This window comes from Ursus americanus, chromosome 1, assembly GCF_024610735.1.
Source record: "Ursus americanus isolate L20-20 chromosome 1, mUrsAme1.1.p, whole genome shotgun sequence".
Taxonomy (NCBI): Eukaryota; Metazoa; Chordata; class Mammalia; order Carnivora; family Ursidae; genus Ursus; species Ursus americanus.
In genome coordinates, this window is record NC_142127.1 from 14,896,718 (window position 1) to 14,913,907 (window position 17,190).

A 17,190-nucleotide genomic window follows, 5' to 3' on the forward strand; every position below is an offset into this window, starting at 1 on the left:
CCGCCTCCCTTGTTTCTTTATCATCATTTACGTGAACTGCTTTGAACTAAGTTGCCTTGTGTTCTTGGAGTCATTAAGAAGCTACCCATGTGACTGCAGACGACCCAACGAAGACTTCAACTTTTCGGGAGTATTTCTTTATTTTAAAAAAATGATGAACATTAATTTTGGATACATTGTTTTCCTATCACCTGTGGGTTTTTTTTTTTTTTTGCACTTATAAATTTCTTCAAATTAAAAAAAAATTAAAAATACCCCTAAGCAGAATTGCAGATGTGCTAAAACACACACAGTTAATGGCCAAGAAGTACGGACCCAATTCTGCTGAATCCACTGGCTTCTATCTCTCCCACATTTACGTTTTCCTTCTAAAAATGCTCCTTTCCTCATTTTTCTTAGTATCTCCTCCCCCCTTTGTGGTGAGAATACCCACTGTGCTTATAGTAGCATATTTATAGTAGGCACCTGGAAATAATAGGTACTAGATGCAGACATTAAGAAGACTAAATTGGGGTTCCTGGCTGGCTCAGTCACTGCAGCACTTGATTTCGGGGTCGTGAGCTCAAGCCCCACACTGGGCCTAGAGCCTACTTACAAAAATAAAATAAAATAAAATAAAATAAAATAAAATAAAATAAAATAAGTTTAAAAAAGGAAGAGTAAGTCTAATAACTGTGTTAATGTAAACATGAAATTTTAATAGTGGCATACTAAATTTTATATTATGCTATGATTAAAACCAGGTGTGTGTGTGTGTGTGTGTGTGTGTGTGTGTGTGTGTGTGTGTAGAGGGGGTTGGATAAAATTATGAAGGAAACTGAAGGAACAAAAGATTATTGTATAGTGATATGGGGATTATGGGTGGCTTTAAAAAACTCCCTTGTAGGGGCACTTGGGAGACTCAGTTAGTTAAGCGTCTGACTCTTGATTTTGGCTGGGTCATGATCTCAGAGTCCAGAGATCGAGCCCCACGTGGAGTTCCCTATCCCCCTTCCCCCTCCCTCACCCCGTGGAGCCCCCCATGGAGCCCTGCACTGAGGCTCTTGTTGCCTTCCTCCCCAGCCAGCCAGCAGGCCAGCTGGCCAGCCAGCCAGAAGTCTGCTCTTAATTCTCTCTCCCTCTCCCTCTGCGCCCCACCCCTAACATAAATAAATAAATCTTTGAAAAGACTCCCTTGTAAAAATTTTAGGTCTGTTTACTAATAAAGAAAAACTAATGTGCTTACGTTTTTATCTTTATGGCATTGAGTCTTCCTTTGCCTCCCTTCGTTTAACTTGGTACTTTCTTTTGTGACAGCTGCTTCTGCTTCTCTGGCTTGTGCTCAGATGTTCAAATGCTAGATGGTATGCTTCTTCTGTTATACATTCTAGCTATAATGGATGATTTCTTCTGCATAGCTGAAAATGGGGTCAGTACACAGATCTCTGGCCCTTCCTTAAGTTTCATTTCTCTGAAGTGTGATCTGTACTGTGAAGCACAATAAAGATCAGCCTTGCTTCATGTTCCCCGACACTCCCTTGCTACCCACCCTGTGCGCGCAGAGAGGAGACTCTGCTCAGGAACATCCTTTTTTAATTGCAGCCCTTCATTTCCTTCTGGATGGCCCAATCTTAAATCTGCATTGGTGCAAAATTAAAAATCACTTTCCTGATTCTCTCCTTTGGCAGATCCCATAATCCCTCTTAAGTCACCAAGCTATTACTTTTTACTCATTTGTGGTATACTTTGTCCTTTGTGAGTCATGCTCCAGAAACTTTCTGCTTGCTTAGCAATAATATTTGACCAAAAATCTTAGAATTTAGAATTACTAATGCTTCCCAATTCCCAATAGCTTCCATGTTACTTTTGCAAATGTCACTGTCAATGTATAATCTATTTGTGTATGTAATATATATGGATGTCAAAGGATGTGTCAAAAATATAAAATCACGTGTTAGAATGATACACATTGAGGGTGCCTGGGTGGCTCAATTTTTAAGCGTCTGCCTTCGGCTTGGGGCGTGATCCCAGGGTTCTGGGATCAAGCCCCGCATCGGGCTCCCTGCTCTGCTGGGAGCCTGCTTCTTCCTCTCCCACTCCCCCTGCTTGTGTTCCCTCTCTCGCTGGCTGTCTCTATCTCTGTCAAATAAATAAATAAGATCTTAAAAAAAAAAAAAGAATGATACACGTTGAATTAATGAGAGAGATTTTGACATAATGATAGACATTGAGGTGGAAGAGAAATAGGGGCAGTCATTAACATAGGGGCCCTCAGTGGATTGGTAATGCTTTCTTTCTTTCTTTTTTGAAGGGGAAGAAACTATGTTACAACATTAAGATCTGATAAAGCTGAAAGGTGGATCTATATTCTCTGTATCTATGGGTGTATTCCCACGTTAGGCTCTATTATTGCCTATGTGCACGAAATATTTCGCAATTTAAGAAATGTCGTTGTTAAAACTTTTTATTCCATTGTGCTGGTCGTTTAAGCTGCTTTATTGATGTGTTACAGAAAACATCAGTAAGAGAATTTTGGAAGAGGAGGGGACCCATACAAAATAGAGAATTGAGAGATGTAGGTTACAGTTAGTGGAACAGGAAACAAAGGTACGTATGTTGAGAAAGGTACAAATAGGAAGTGAAGTAAGTGCATTACCTATAATTACACTAAAGGAATTAAAAATAGTGAGGCAGTCATATCGTGGGGGAGGGTGTAAGTGAACTAAGCACTCATCTATCAGAATGGGAAGGAAGTCCACAGATAAAGTCTGGCTGATAAATGGAGAAGCGGCAATTTGACTATTTTACTGAGAGATAGGGAAGTAATCGTGGAGAGGAATTAAGAACGCTGTTACAAAGTTAAACTTGGTTGTTTCTCAAGTGTGGGTCTAGGGTTTGGGTGGAAAGAAAAGGGGTGGAGTAGGGCTTGATGTAACAGCAAAGTATTCTGACCTTTTGGAATAAGCTCGCCAGCACCATCGATTTTTTTTTTTTTTTGTAAACGTGCACATGTACTGGTTTGATTTAAAAGCACAATGTGAAGACCATCAAACCCAAGAAAACGTCCCTTCCTTCAATCATCTGATCAAGTTAGTATTTACTTCTTAGGCTATATTGCATGCTTGCTGATAAATTATTTACATCCTCATCCTTTAATTGGTATCCTAGAATGGTCCTTTGTTTTTCCTTCTCTGTTTCTTTTCTTTCTTTTAATTTGTGCCCTCTGCAAACGTTTTAGCAGTGATTTCTCTATAGAAAAATTTAAAAACTATTTATCCATTTATGGAAAGCTTGTTTCTGATAGACTATTAAGAGAAACAAGGAAGGCTCCTCCAATTCAACTGGCTTAAGACATGCCTATGACAAACACGAAGAGGTAGAAAGTAGAGCCCAGAGCTGGAGGCATGGGGATAGAGCGTAACCGCTAATGGGCTTTTGAGGAGGGTGGGGTGACAAAAATATTTCAGACTTAGAGAGTGGTGATGGCCGCACATCTTTGTGGATATACTAAAAGGACTGAATTTCACGCTTTACAGGAGTTAATTTTATCGTACGTGAAATATATCTTTAAAAAATATGCCTATGAAAAAATACTACCAGTGAATAAACTAAAATGATAGTCATGTAATATGTTGAGACTATTTTTTCTTTTACTTCCCTTAAGCTTTAATAATGTGATATCACTTTCATAATTTCAGAAATATTTTAAACTAACACCATTAACATCAGTGTGGGGGATCACCTCCACGTGTCTAACTTTTCCTCCTAATTCCATGACCCTTTTTCTTTTCTCATGCACTCTTATGTGCATAATTATTTGCATTTTAATCTATGTTCTCTATAGCTTGGCATTTGGTGTCACTCTCATTCTTGTTTGACTTTTTCTTTTTCTTTTCATCATCTTGATGCTGCCAAATCTTTACTTGTAATTTGCTTTTTCTGCTCTGTTTTCTTCACTCACTATAACACTTTGCTTTGCTGCTTTTCTTGAGAGCTGTCCCTGATATACATATAAATGCTTTAACCAAACTGTGACTTTGTGAAAGAGGAGCTAGACTTTCCTGCCTTGAACCATTTCTCAGTCCAATCAAAGCGGGCAGACAATCTGGAGGAGGGGGGAAAGGAGAACAAGGAGAGTAAGAGGAGGAGAAACATATTTACTGAGCCCCTTCCATCTGCTGGGCTCTGTATAGGCGTTTTCCCAGTACTCCCTCAAGCCCGGGAGGCAGTGTTAGCCTCTCTTTTCAATGCAGACTCTGTGACTCAGATCACTTAAGCAACTTGCTCAAGGTCATACAGCTGGTAAATAGCAGAGGCAAATGTCAGACCTGGTTCCACCTCACTACAAAACCAGCGCTCTTTTGCCCTACACCTTTGTGTTTAGTCAGGTCAATTCTATTGAGGCATATTGCCAAGACGGCCTCCAAAGGTTGTACCAACCTATACTAATGAATAGTGAATTTTCATGTTTACTGGCCACGTATATATTTACCATTAGTAGATTTTCTGATGTATGTTAGCCATTTATATAATGTCTTCTCTGAATGTCCTCCTTATTCCCTTTTCCTGTTCTCCTACTGTGTTATACATTATTTATAATTCTTATTGATCTGTAGCACGTGGTCTCTATCATGACTAGGGATTCTTTGTCTTCTATGTTATAATTGTGATTTCCTAGACTGCCATTCACTTCCCAATTTTGTTTATAAGTACTTTTAAATATAAATTTATAAAATACATAATTGTTCACATTTTCCCTGGTTTTCTTTATAGTTGCATGTTTAATGCTCTTCCAAAAAAATGATTTTACCACCCTAAGGTTGTAAAAACATTTCTGTGAATTTTGTTTTTAGTAGTTTTGTAATTTTCTTTTTTATTAAAAAGTGTTCAGGTCCTTAATCTTTCTGGAGTTAAGCATATGATATGAGAGGAAATGAACAATATTCTTTGTCCTAAACAATAATCAGGTGTCCCAAACCAATTCATTGCACTTTATATATTGAATTTGTATGCCCCCTTTGTGGAATTCTAAATGCATACACACAGCATGCATAGACTAAATTGAGATACACACACACACACACACACACACACACACACACACACATCTGTCTCTTAATTTTCTAGTCCATTCCACTGATCTCCTGCCTATTCTTAAATGAATAGCATGCTGTTAATTTTGAAATTCAGTAGAACAAATCCTATCTTCTTACAAAATCTTTTAAAATAAAAAAGAATCCCCCAAAATGGCATGAATAAATAAGTAAATACGTAAGTAAGTAAATACTGCGCCCAAAGATGCTGAATGATGTGCTCAAATGCATGTATCACTTAGAGGTAGAATTCAGAGAGCACTCTGTGTCCTGAGTTTGAGTCCTTTATTCATTTATTTAACACATTTTACTGAGTGCTAACTATATGCTAGAAGTTGTTGTAGCTTCTGAGAAGCCAGCAGTGAAGGAAACAAACAAACAAAAATCTATGCTCCCGTGGGGTTAATGCATATTCAACATTATTATTCATTCTCAAACGGATGTATCCTCCCTATACTCTGCTAAGTTTCCCAATCTTTGTGAAATAGGTCTTAGGTATTATTTCAGCATTATTAAAGGAGTTAGTCTTGCACTTTATATTTCATAGCCTCTTTTTCTTGCACATAAAATTTTCAAACTCTACAGTTTCATTTCCTTTTTTTTAATGCAAAGTAGTACCTCTTCTATATCCAAGTTTGGTTTCTAAAAACCTCTTTGTAGAGAATTCATTGTTAAGGAGCTTAAGGCTTTGTGAGGAAAACTAGTTTAGGGAAATTAGGTCATAATTAAACTAGAAAAAAAATACATATTTTCCTTAAACATTTATTAAAATAAAATAATACATCTAGCACGTATAATGCATCTGAAGTTAGTAATTAATTTCCCTTCACCATTTTTTGCTTTGGGGGAACTTTCCAGAACTTCTCCTTTAAGAGATTTCAGCAAGATGCATGACTATTTTATTTTATAGCACATGATATTCATGCTGAGTCTTTTCCCTATTAGTTTTGATCTCTACATTTTAAATTTTATCACTTAGAGTAGTTGACTCCCATTCTCTAGTCTCAAAATGACCCTAAAGAAAGCCACTTGACAGTAGTTAAATATAGATAAAAATTTGGGATCCGAAATTGTAGAGATCTAGATTCAGAATGATCTTTGCCTCAGAATCACTGTGTGACCTTGGGCAAGTGAGGTAACCTCTCTAAGTTAGGTTTCTCCATCTATAAAATGGTGAGAATAATAATAGTGCTTTATAGATTGTTGAGAAAATTAAATAAGCTAGAATATATAAAGTTAACAGCTAGTGCTTTTCACATGATATGTGTTAGATAAATGTTAGCCAATATTTTTATTGAGATGGTTGTCAATATCCTTACACTACAAAAAACAATGGTTCATGTGGGTGATAGAAGCAGGGGTATCAAGAGGATATTCATGGAAGTAAGGGCTCTAGGAACCTCCCGGGAATTCAGGGGAAGCTATGGGGTTAGGCTTCATGGATATTGGCAGTCATTCAGGCACTAGAGGCATCCCGGGGAAGAGTCACTGACCTGAGTCATCTTGGCGAGCTCAGGGATCCCCATAACCGTGACTCAGCCCCCCTCCATCTGCACTGCTCCATTTCTATTCCTACTCACCAATTTCTCAACTCCCCTGTCAATACCTTTTGATTTCAGCTTACCATGGTTTCTGCTTGTTCATAACTGCTTGCTCACCTTTTCTAATAATGCAAATCTTCAACTTATTCGTAATTTGTCAGTTCCATGTCAAATTTCTAGAAGATGGAGTCTGCTTGACCTGATGATATCCCTCTTTGCACAGACATTCTATGCCAAACCATCTTATAGGCCTTAGACACATCTAAAAATTGTTTGGGGGCTAACACGGAGGTGGGAGAACTGGGGGGTGAGGAATTAGGCAGGGGTAGGATCGGTCGTATGGTATAGAACGTGCCTACCCTTTCAGTAGGAATCACAGGTTCTGTGGCTCCCCTGAGGGGCTGTGCGGTGACTTGCTTGCTCATAGCTATACTTTGAGTAGATTACATCTAATCTGTTCAACATAGCCAAAAGAATCTATCACTCTTCTTCCTTCCGTCCATAGTTATCTATCTTATTATTTAGGTTGGTTTCCAACTTGGTGTAAAATGGGGAAATTTTTGGCTCAGAGGATTTAATTAAGAGTTAAAAAGTAGATACCCAAACCCAGTCTTTCTTCCTGTATTACTTTATTTCTTGTTTTATAATTATTCCGTGCGGGCACCTGGGTGGCTCAGTCGGTCAAGTCTGACTTGATTTCAGCTCAGGTCATAATCCCAGGATTCTGGGATGGAGCCCCACGTCGGGCTCTGTCCTCAGCATGAAGTCTGCTTGGGATTCTCTCCCTCTGTGCCTCCACCTGCTTGTACCCTCTCTCTCTCAAATAAATAAATAAATCTTTAAAATAAATAAATAAAATTATTCCCTGTTTCTTTCCTTTCTGACCTCCATAGACTGTAACTCTAAATTTGAGGGATCTAATGCCATCTCAATGACCTGTTTCTGGTTTATATAATGCTTGGCCCATATGTGTATGGTTATTTTTAGCTCCTCTAGGCTTACTTTGAACTCCTTTTACTTCCTTAGATTCTTAATTTTTTACTTCCTTTAGTCTCAGGACTCATGTTACTTCCCCTTCCTCTGTCTTTCTATCTTCAATAGCTTAGGCAGCCTCCACGGTGTTTCTCATCTCCTTTGGGCTTCACATTCATGGATTTCCCTGGAACCCCTTTCTTCCCCCTTCTTCCTGCCTCTGTCATTGAGCTCATGAAGTTTTCTCCTCCGTTGACTCAAAACAAAAGTATCTGCTGGAGTATGTAATCTTGCTGCTCTTTACTCATCAAAGGTTTATCTTGGCAATCACTGTCCACTTTTTCTTATCCATTTAATTTTATTTCCACCATTTCCTGAAATTCATCTTCTCGTTTTTATCCAGCCTCTTCTATTGCTCCTTTCTCCTTTATCTCTTATGGAATCAGTTAATTCCCTGGCATTCGAAGAGCAAGTGATACGAGACATTGCCTGCATTAATTTTCTAGGGCTGCTACGATGAAGTACCATGACTGGGTGACTTGAACAACAGAGATTTATTTTCTCATAGTTCTGGTGGTTGGAAATCCAATAACAAGATTGGTTTCTTCTGAGACCTCTCCTTGGCATGTAGATGACCTCCTTCTGTGTCTTAGATGACCTGTGTCCTCACATGGTCTTCCCTCTGTGTGTCTATGTCCTAATTTCCTTTTTTTATAGGGACAACAGTTATATTGGATTATGGCCCACCCTAATGACCTCATTTGAAAATCACCTTTTTAAAGATCTTATCTTCAAATACTATAATATTCTGAGGTACTGGGGGGTTAACACTTCAACATATGAATTTGCGGCAGGGGACATAATTCAGCCCTTAACACTGCCTGTTCTTTAAAATACAGATCGACATTTTTCTCCTCCTCCATGTTGTCTTCTGATCCCAAAAGCCCACAGTGACATGGTCCTTCTAGAATTTGTGTAGAAGTTATTATCCCTACCAACCATCTGGTAATCAGTCATGAGCTCTCTTGTAACATCTCTTGTTTTGCCGTATGACGTTATTATGTATGATTTGTGTTGGTAATTTCTTATCTTTTATTTCCCAAACAGGGTAAATGAAGATGAACCATACTTCTCACTCTCTGAATCACCATGATATCAGGGCCAGTACTTTGCATGTCATTTGTTCTCAATAAGTAAGTTTGACAATTTTAGTCAATGTCCTCCCACTTTAGATTCTTCTAAATTCAAACCGCCTTAAAGCTTGTCATTAATTAATTGCTTTCAGTCAACTAAAAATATGTTTTCTTTGAAAAGGGGCCCTGTTTACCCAAATCAGTCAGAACTCTGTCAGGTAGGACCAAGGCAGTGAAGGAACATGGTTTGAAGCTGATTCTATAGGGGTCAAAAACAACTGAGATTACTGGTAAGGTTTGTAATAGGGTCAGTTCAGGATGAGGTCCTTAAGAAGACTGTGGTCAGAGGGTGGGTGACCGGGGTCCATTTGATTGGCAGGGTGAGTATGGAACAAAGGACACGCCCAAGTCAGGGCAAGTCAGGCTTTTGTGGGTGAAGCAGGGAGAAAGCCTTGTTAAGGGAACAGCACCCACGGTGGGTTTGAGAGAGAAACATTGTCTCAATGCTCAAGTGGTCAAGAATCCCTTCATCGACAGGGTGCACAGTTGGAACAATGACCCATGTGGAAGATGTCATCTTTCTAGATGGCCCAATGAGTGTGGCCTTGCAGAGATCCTCAGTTTCTCTCTCACCAGAGTCTTGCTCTACTGGTGCCTCACCCCCCCCACCGGGCCCTGATACATCTCCCCAATATTTCCAAATCGCCCCCAAAGACCAAAGGGCTTGAGGCCTTCTCCCGTCAGGCCACATCTGCATCACTAACCATGCTCCCTCTCCAAGCAACATGTAACTCCTTTCGCAACAGAACCCTTGCCCTTTGTGACCTTATTTTTCTCAAATCTGGTCATCCAAAATCATTTCTAATGTTTTTAAGTTTATTAAGTATTTACTAAATGTTAAGCACTATGGTGAATACTTTAGAAGCATCTTTTCATTACAACCCTCTGCGATAGTATATTGGTTTTCTATCGATGATATTCTGTAACAAATCATCACCAACTTAGTGGCTGAAAATGACACTAATTTATTCTCTCACAGTTTCTGTGGATCAGGAGTCCAGTTACAATTTAGCTGGGTCCTCTGTTGAGGGTCTCACAGGTTAAAACAAGGTGTCCGCTGGAGCTGTAATCTCATCTGGGGCTCTGGTCCTTTTCCAAGTTCACTGGTTTTTGGCAGAGTCCATTCCTTGCAGCAAGATGACCAAGGTCCTGATTTTCTTGCTAGCTCCCAGCAGGGGACTGCTTTCAGCTCCAAGTGGTCACCCTCAGATTCTTGCCATGTGGCTTCTCTTCTCATAGGTTGTTTGATTTCTTTCATGGCAGTAGGAGAGTCTCTCTGAGGCTTTCCCTTCTTCTAAAAGCTTATCTGATTAGGTCAGGCTCACCTAGGATTCTCTGTTTGATGAACTCCAAGGCAACTGATTAATAACCTACTTGCAGGAGTGATATTTCATCATATTCACTGGTGCCACCCAATACTCGCAGGGGGGTGGGGCATCCACACCATGGGGCAGAAATCTTGAGGCCATCTCAGAATGCTGCCCACCACATGGAGGTACCACTGTGACACCCCAGATTACAGCTGCAAAGCATAGTCACACAGCTTGTAAGTGGCAGAACTGTAGTAGAATTCCAGGCATTTAGATTCTCAAACCACTGTTCTAAACCCATGTCTGAGACCCCTTGTATTAGCACAACTTCTGCCTGTAACACTGTCCTTATCCCTTTTTCTGCCGGTAAAATTGCATCTGTTCTGTCAACGTTCAACAGCATTCTCATGTCCGTCGTAAAGTCTTTTTGATTAACCAAGCTTGATGTTGACCACAACTAACCATCACATCTCTCATATGTTTTCAAAACCATCTGTCAGTTAAATATTTACAGAACATATAAGTATCAAGAACTAATGTCTGTGTTTATGCTAGAAACATATCAACTGTTTTCTATAACTGAACACTGGTTATCAAACTTAGCCTAAAGAACACTTTATCCCTAGGCCTAGTAAGAAATTTAAAAAATAATAAAAGATTTATTTCCATCCCCTCAAAAAGAAAAAAATGATATGCCCTTCACCCAACAGATAAACTCTATTGGAAAGAGTCAAGTGTCTTTTGGGAGTTGGACCAACACGTTGTAGTACCAATGCAACTAAAAACTCTAGTTCAAGTTAAATGTGTCCAGGAAAGTTGGTCCAAGAGTCTTGCTTTCTAATGCAGTGGTTCTCAAGTTTGAGTATATCAGAATCACTATTAAAATATAGACTGCCGAACCCCCTCCCAGAGTTTCTGTTTAACAGGTCGGTAGTGGGGCCTGAGGATTTGCGTTCCTAACAAGTTACCAGTTGGGTCTGGGGACCACACTGATAAACGCTATTCTGGAGGGGAAAACAAATAGGCAGAATAGAATAGCTAGTTTTAGCTAAAGATTAAGAGGAATCTGTTTAAAGCCATTGTTATTCTCCAACAAAGGAGAAGCTCTTTCGTGAAGAAGAGAACTTTCCATGAATAGAAATAAGCAGACAGGACACCTGGGTGGCTCAGTTGGTTAGAGCGTCTGTGTTCAGCTCAGGTCATGATCCCAGGGTCCTGAAATAGAGTCCCGCATTGGGCTCCCTTCTCAGCGGGGAGCCTGCTTCTCCCTCTCCACCCCGCTCATGCTGTCTCTCATTCTCTCTCTCTCTTTCAAATAAATAAATAAAATCCTAAAAAAAAAAAAAAAAGGAAGAAAGAAGCAGACATTGGATGATTGCTCAGAGGGGAAAAACCCATTGCTGCAATAAGGAATGGTGTCCTGGGTCCAATCCACGAAGCCAGGATTGACCTGGGGGAATTGGTAGGGCAGAGGGAGGGGGACATGGGACTTTGCCAGGACACAGCATCAGAAAGAGAAGTGTGGGTGCTGAATCAAATGAGCTTGGTACTACCTGGAAGAGAGTTTTAACTCACTAACAAGAATGAGAAATTAAAGCAGTTAACTAGGAAGCAAATATTAGACCAAGCAAGGAATACTAGACCTACATCATTCTAGAAAAGATTATGTGGCCCATAACTGAAGGTAAGTAGAAATGAAAAATTGAAGCAGAAGGAGGAAAGCAAGGCATTTCAGAATGATAATCCACGAACGCTGGGCATCCCACACAGTGGCCCTATGGGACAGGTCTAGTCAAATATTTCCAGATTGGGAGAATGGGTGGAAGATTGATCGGGTGGTAAAGAGCGATCACTGCACAGGGCAGAGTTGTGCTGGAATTGTGCCTCAAACCCCGCTGATCATCAGTCCAAGGGGGAACTTCTAACAACGCCAGATCTCAGAGTCCCAGGGAGTTTAGGGTCAGCAGTGGAGTGTCCCATGTAGTGGGAGAGAGACGGAAGCTGCCAGTCCCAGGCATCTTCAGGTTTGTCATTCACTAGCCCTGATGATCTCCATCAACTTTAGTGTTTGCTGTTGTCCCCGAAGCTCTTTCACAACAGGAGACTTGGCCCCGTGAGTTATTAATTCTTAAACAATTCCATCCAGTCCTCTTGCTGAGAACACACGTTTACAATCAGGCCACTGAAAGGAAACCAGAGTGCTTCGACTTTAACTTTTTTTTTTTTTTCTGCATTGAGCTGTGAGGTGATAATTTTATTTTCATTACAAAAGAAGAAAGGGGTTGGTAAACAGAAGGGGGAATGAACCATGAGAGACTATGGACTCTGGGAAACAAACTGAGGGCTTCAGAGGGGAGGGGGGTGGGGGAATGGGATAGACCGGTGATGGGTAGTAAGGAGGGCACGTAATGCATGGTGCACTGGGTGTTATACACAACTAATGAATCATCGAGCTTTACATCGGAAACCGGGGATGTACTGTATGGTGACTAACATAATATAATAAAAAAATAGTATTAAAAAAAACCTGTAAAATTTAAAAAAAATAAAAAAGACTTCTGCTTTTAAAATGAATGGTTTGAAAACAACTGGGGAATACTGGAGGAAGGAATGCCAGTCTTTGAAGACACACAGACCAGGTCTGAATCCCAGCACTGCCACTTCTCTCGCAGTAACCTTGGGGGAGTTGCTTCATCTCTCTGAGTCTTTTCTTATCGGTAGGTGGAGAAAAACAGGCCAAGCTTGGTGGTGGTTCCGAACTCTTTGAGGTCACTGCTGTAGTCCTAGTTCTTGGCACGTGGCAGTTCACAAAAAAACATTTGCTGAATGAGCTAATAATTTACATGTAGACAGTAGCGAAACACCTACTTACAAAAGGGGAGTTAGTGTTATTATTACTGCAAACTGCCCCAACCCCCCCTTTTTTGGACTCATGCTCAAATACTACAGGCGCCTCACTTCGCACGTCAGAAAAGGTCATTTGAGGAGGTGTTGAGATTTGGATGTGGACTTTATTTTGACCTATAACTTTTGTAATTTTGGAAAAGAAAGTATATTCACGTATTATTTGTTCAAATAGGGAAAAAATTAGAAAAAATTTAAAAGTAAACTAAAAATCTCCCTCACATCACCCCATAAATGGTCTACCAGCCAGCTTAGGGGTTCTTCTTGGATTTCTTACCTACAGTCCTGCGCATGTGCGTGAACGCACGCGCACACATCAGACCTTCAGCTTTCCTTCTAATGAACATGTTTTCCTTTTTATTAAACAAATTGCCTTGAACCCATCTTCTACTGGAGAAATATGTATATCTCTTCTTACTCAACAGTTGCCTCACCCTCTGCCAGCTGAGCCCCTTATCTTATTATGTGCAGAACAATTCTGATTAATTTATTTAAGTCTTTTATCTTAAGAAGGACTCCGGTTACAGCCGCTCTCTCTCAGTGGCGTGTACTATTGTATGCCGCCTGAGCTGAGAGTGTCTCTCTCTCTCTCTTTCTTTTTTTAAGATTTTATCTATTTATTTGAGAGAGAGAGAGCACAAGCAGGGGGAGCAGCAGGCAGAGGGAGAAGCAGGATCCTCGTAGAGCAGGGAGCCGGATGTGGGGCTCTACCCCAGGACCCTGAGATCATGACCTGAGCCTAAGGCAGACGCTTCACTGACTGAGCCACCCAGGCGCCCCTGAGAGTGGTCTCTTAACCCTTTGCTGCCCAAAAGTTCTCCATTTGACAGCTATCAGTCCAAAATTCTCTGCTTGCCTGGCAGGACCGTCCAGGTTGGATCTCACTTGACCTAGGGGTCTCTTTCTCTCATGGGTAAACTCTTCAACTCTTGTAGTGGATGATGAATTCCTCGGGAGTGGAGCCTAAGCCTGCAACCTGTTTATGTCTCTTTTGCCCAGCAGTGCCTTAGTCATGCAGGAAGAGCTTCTGTTGGATAAATGAAACTAAAGTTTTGATCTTGTATTAAAAAAATAAAAAATTGATCCACTCACTACTCTTTACCCACAATAAATAGAAGTTGTGCCCAAGGAGCAACTTCCCATTTTTATAACAAGTAATTTCCAACTGTCTACTATTTTTCAAGGTCATCTCTAATTTTTGATCAAATTTTTAAAATGTGAATGTTGTAACTTCTATTGGCCATGTACTTAAACCTGTCCTGGGTTTTATTCTGAATGCCCTCAGTCTCCCCCCCCCCCCCATTAATTTGGCTAAAGACATCCATAAGTTCTGTTCTTGCAGAATCTGCTGATTTTATAGCTTATTTTTCATGACAGCTAAGTCATTGGATGTGAACATTGGAGAAATTTCAACATCTTCTCATCCAGAGGGTTTTTGTTTGGTTGGTTTTTGGTTTTTCTTAGTAGAGACTACTAGCTTTGGGAAGTCCTGGGTTTGAATCCTGTGTCTGCCCTTTAGTAGTTGTGTGGCTGTGGACTACTTATTTCACTTTTCTAAGTCTTATTTCCTTGTTTCTATTAGTAAAAGAAAAAAAAAAACCACTGCCCGTATATAATTATTGTGAGGATTAAATGAGAAAATGACATTAAGGACTTAGCTCAGTGGCCAGTCCACAGATAATGCTTAACAGGTAGTACCTGTATTATTATCCAGGTGGACATCATGCACTTTATTCACTCATTTATTCATCCATTCATCCAGTTATTATAGTGCACCTTTCATAGCAAAGCCACTTCCCTAGGCACTAGAGGGAAAGAAAAATGATCAAGGCATTCTTCTTGCTTTTACTGGAGGAACATATGTGTGTGTGAGCGCATGTCTTTTACTATCTTCATATATTTAACTATGCAAACAATGGTGATATAGGGGCACCTGGGTGGCACAGCGGTTAAGCGTCTGCCTTCGGCTCAGGGCGTGATCCCCGCGTTGTGGGATCGAGTCCCACATCAGGCTCCTCTGCTATGAGCCTGCTTCTTCCTCTCCCACTCACCTGCTTGTGTTCCCTCTCTCTCTGGCTGTCTCTATCTCTGTCAAATAAATAAATAAAATCTTAAAAAAAAAAAAAACAATGGTGATATAAGTACTGGCAGTAAACATGCTTTTTTTTAAAAAATTGAGGTATAATTAACATACAATGTTATATTAGTTTCAGATGTATCCATGCTTTTTTATGTTAATCATTTAACCAACAAGTCCCTATTAAATGTTCTCAATACTCAATACTCCAAGGAACTCAGAAGTGCTATACACAACGTCTGTATCTTTGGGGTAAATATCCAGTACCCTATAGGGTAGCTCAATTTTTAACTTTTTAAGGGACCTCCACACTGTTTTCCAGAGTGGCTGTACCAACTTGAATTCCCACCAACAATGTAGGAGGGATCCCCTTTCTCCACATCCTCTCCAGCAATTGTTGTTTCTTGCCTTGTCAATTTTTGCCATTCTAACTGGTGTAAGGTGGTATCTTAGTGTGGTTTTGATTTGAATTTCCCTGATGGCTAATGATTTTGAACATTTTTTCATGTGTCAGTTAGCCCTTTGTACTTCTTCATTGGAAAAGTGTCTGTTCATATCTTCTGCCCATTTTATGATTTGTTTATTTGTTTCTCACGTATTGAGTTTGAGAAGTTCTTTGTAGATCTTGGATACCAGTTTTTTATCTGTAGCAACATTTGCAAATATATTCTCCCATTCCGTGGGCTGCCTCTTAGTTTTTTTGACTGTTTCCTTGGCTGTGCAGAAGCTTCTTATCTTGATGAAGTCCCACAAGTTCATTTTATCTTTTGTTTCTCTTGCCTTAGATGTGTCATGACGTAGTGAAGAGAAGGGCCATATGCACCCCAATGTTCATAGCAGCATTGTCCACAATAGCTAAATTGTGGAAGGAACCAAGATGCCCTTCAACAGATGACTGGATTAAGAAGTTGTGGTCCAGGGGCGCCTGGGTGGCACAGCGGTTGGGCGTCTGCCTTCGGCTCAGGGTGTGATCATGGCGTTGTGGGATCGAGTCCCACATCAGGCTCTTCCGCTATGAGCCTGCTTCTTCCTCTCCGACTCCCTCTGCTTGTGTTCCCTCTCTCGCTGGCTGTCTCTCTCTCTGTCAAATAAATAAAATCTTAAAAAAAAAAAAAAAAGAAGTTGTGGTCCATATATACAATGGAATATTACTCAGCTATCAGAAAGAACGAGTTCTCAACATTTGCTGCAACATGGACGGCACTGGAGGAGATAATGCTAAGTGAAATAAGTCAAGCAGAGAAAGACAATTATCATATGATTTCTCTCATCTATGGAACATAAGAACTAGGAAGATCGGTAGGGGAAGAAAGGGATAAAGCAAGGGGGGTAATCAGAAGGGGGAATGAAGCATGAGAGACTATGGACTCTGAGAAACAAACTGAGGGCTTCAGAGGGGAGGGGGATGGGGGAATGTGATAGACCCGTGATGGGTAGTAAGGAGGGCACATATTGCATGGTGCACTGGGTGTTATATGCAACTAATGAATCATCGAACTTTACATCGGAAACCAGGGATGTACTGTATGGTGACTAACATAATGTAATAAAAAAACATTAAAAAAAAAAAAGAAGTGCTATACACAAAGCACTCCTTGCAAGAAGTTTCTATGAGGCTGTAAATACAAATATAACGAAGAAGGACTGCTTATAATTAGGATATTAAGGCACAAAATTGCAGATCAGTGGTTCTCAGCCTGCTCTCAGCCAGGACACAACTGAGGGACTATGATTCACACTCTCCAGTTAATCGTGGTTGTGCCAACATCTGCTCTGTCTCCTATTACTCTTGCTCAACAGAATTGAATGAGTAAGTGCAGCGCAGAGATGGGGATAGTTCCGAACTCAATCTTTTGAGCTATGAGGTACATATTATTTGGCTGAGGTTGCGAAACAGTCAGAAGAGGGTCATAAACTGAAATGCCTGCAGGAAGTGAGGAGAGCTGAACATGAGAGCCCACAGGAAGCCTCAGGGGAAAACCATGGTGCGAAGGATTACATACCCTCTAAGCAGGACTGTGCTCACATGGCTCTATGAATCACAGGACTGGTATTGACAGCAACTCTGGTGTCTCAAAAAACCCCAGATACCTGGAATCTTAGGTGAAATTTTTGGACTTG

The 17,190-nt window shown here is 40.4% G+C and overlaps 1 long non-coding RNA gene across 1 annotated transcript in view; it reads left to right on the forward strand.

The window, feature by feature from the left end:
• Positions 1–16,147, forward strand: part of LOC148110715 (uncharacterized) — a 39,870-nt gene extending 23,723 nt beyond the window's left edge. The window contains exons 4-5 of the long non-coding RNA XR_015722181.1: positions 8,693–8,778; positions 15,855–16,147. This is a non-coding gene — a long non-coding RNA (uncharacterized LOC148110715). The remainder of the gene's footprint in view (positions 1–8,692; positions 8,779–15,854) is intronic.
• The last annotated feature ends 1,043 nt before the right edge of the window (positions 16,148–17,190 follow it).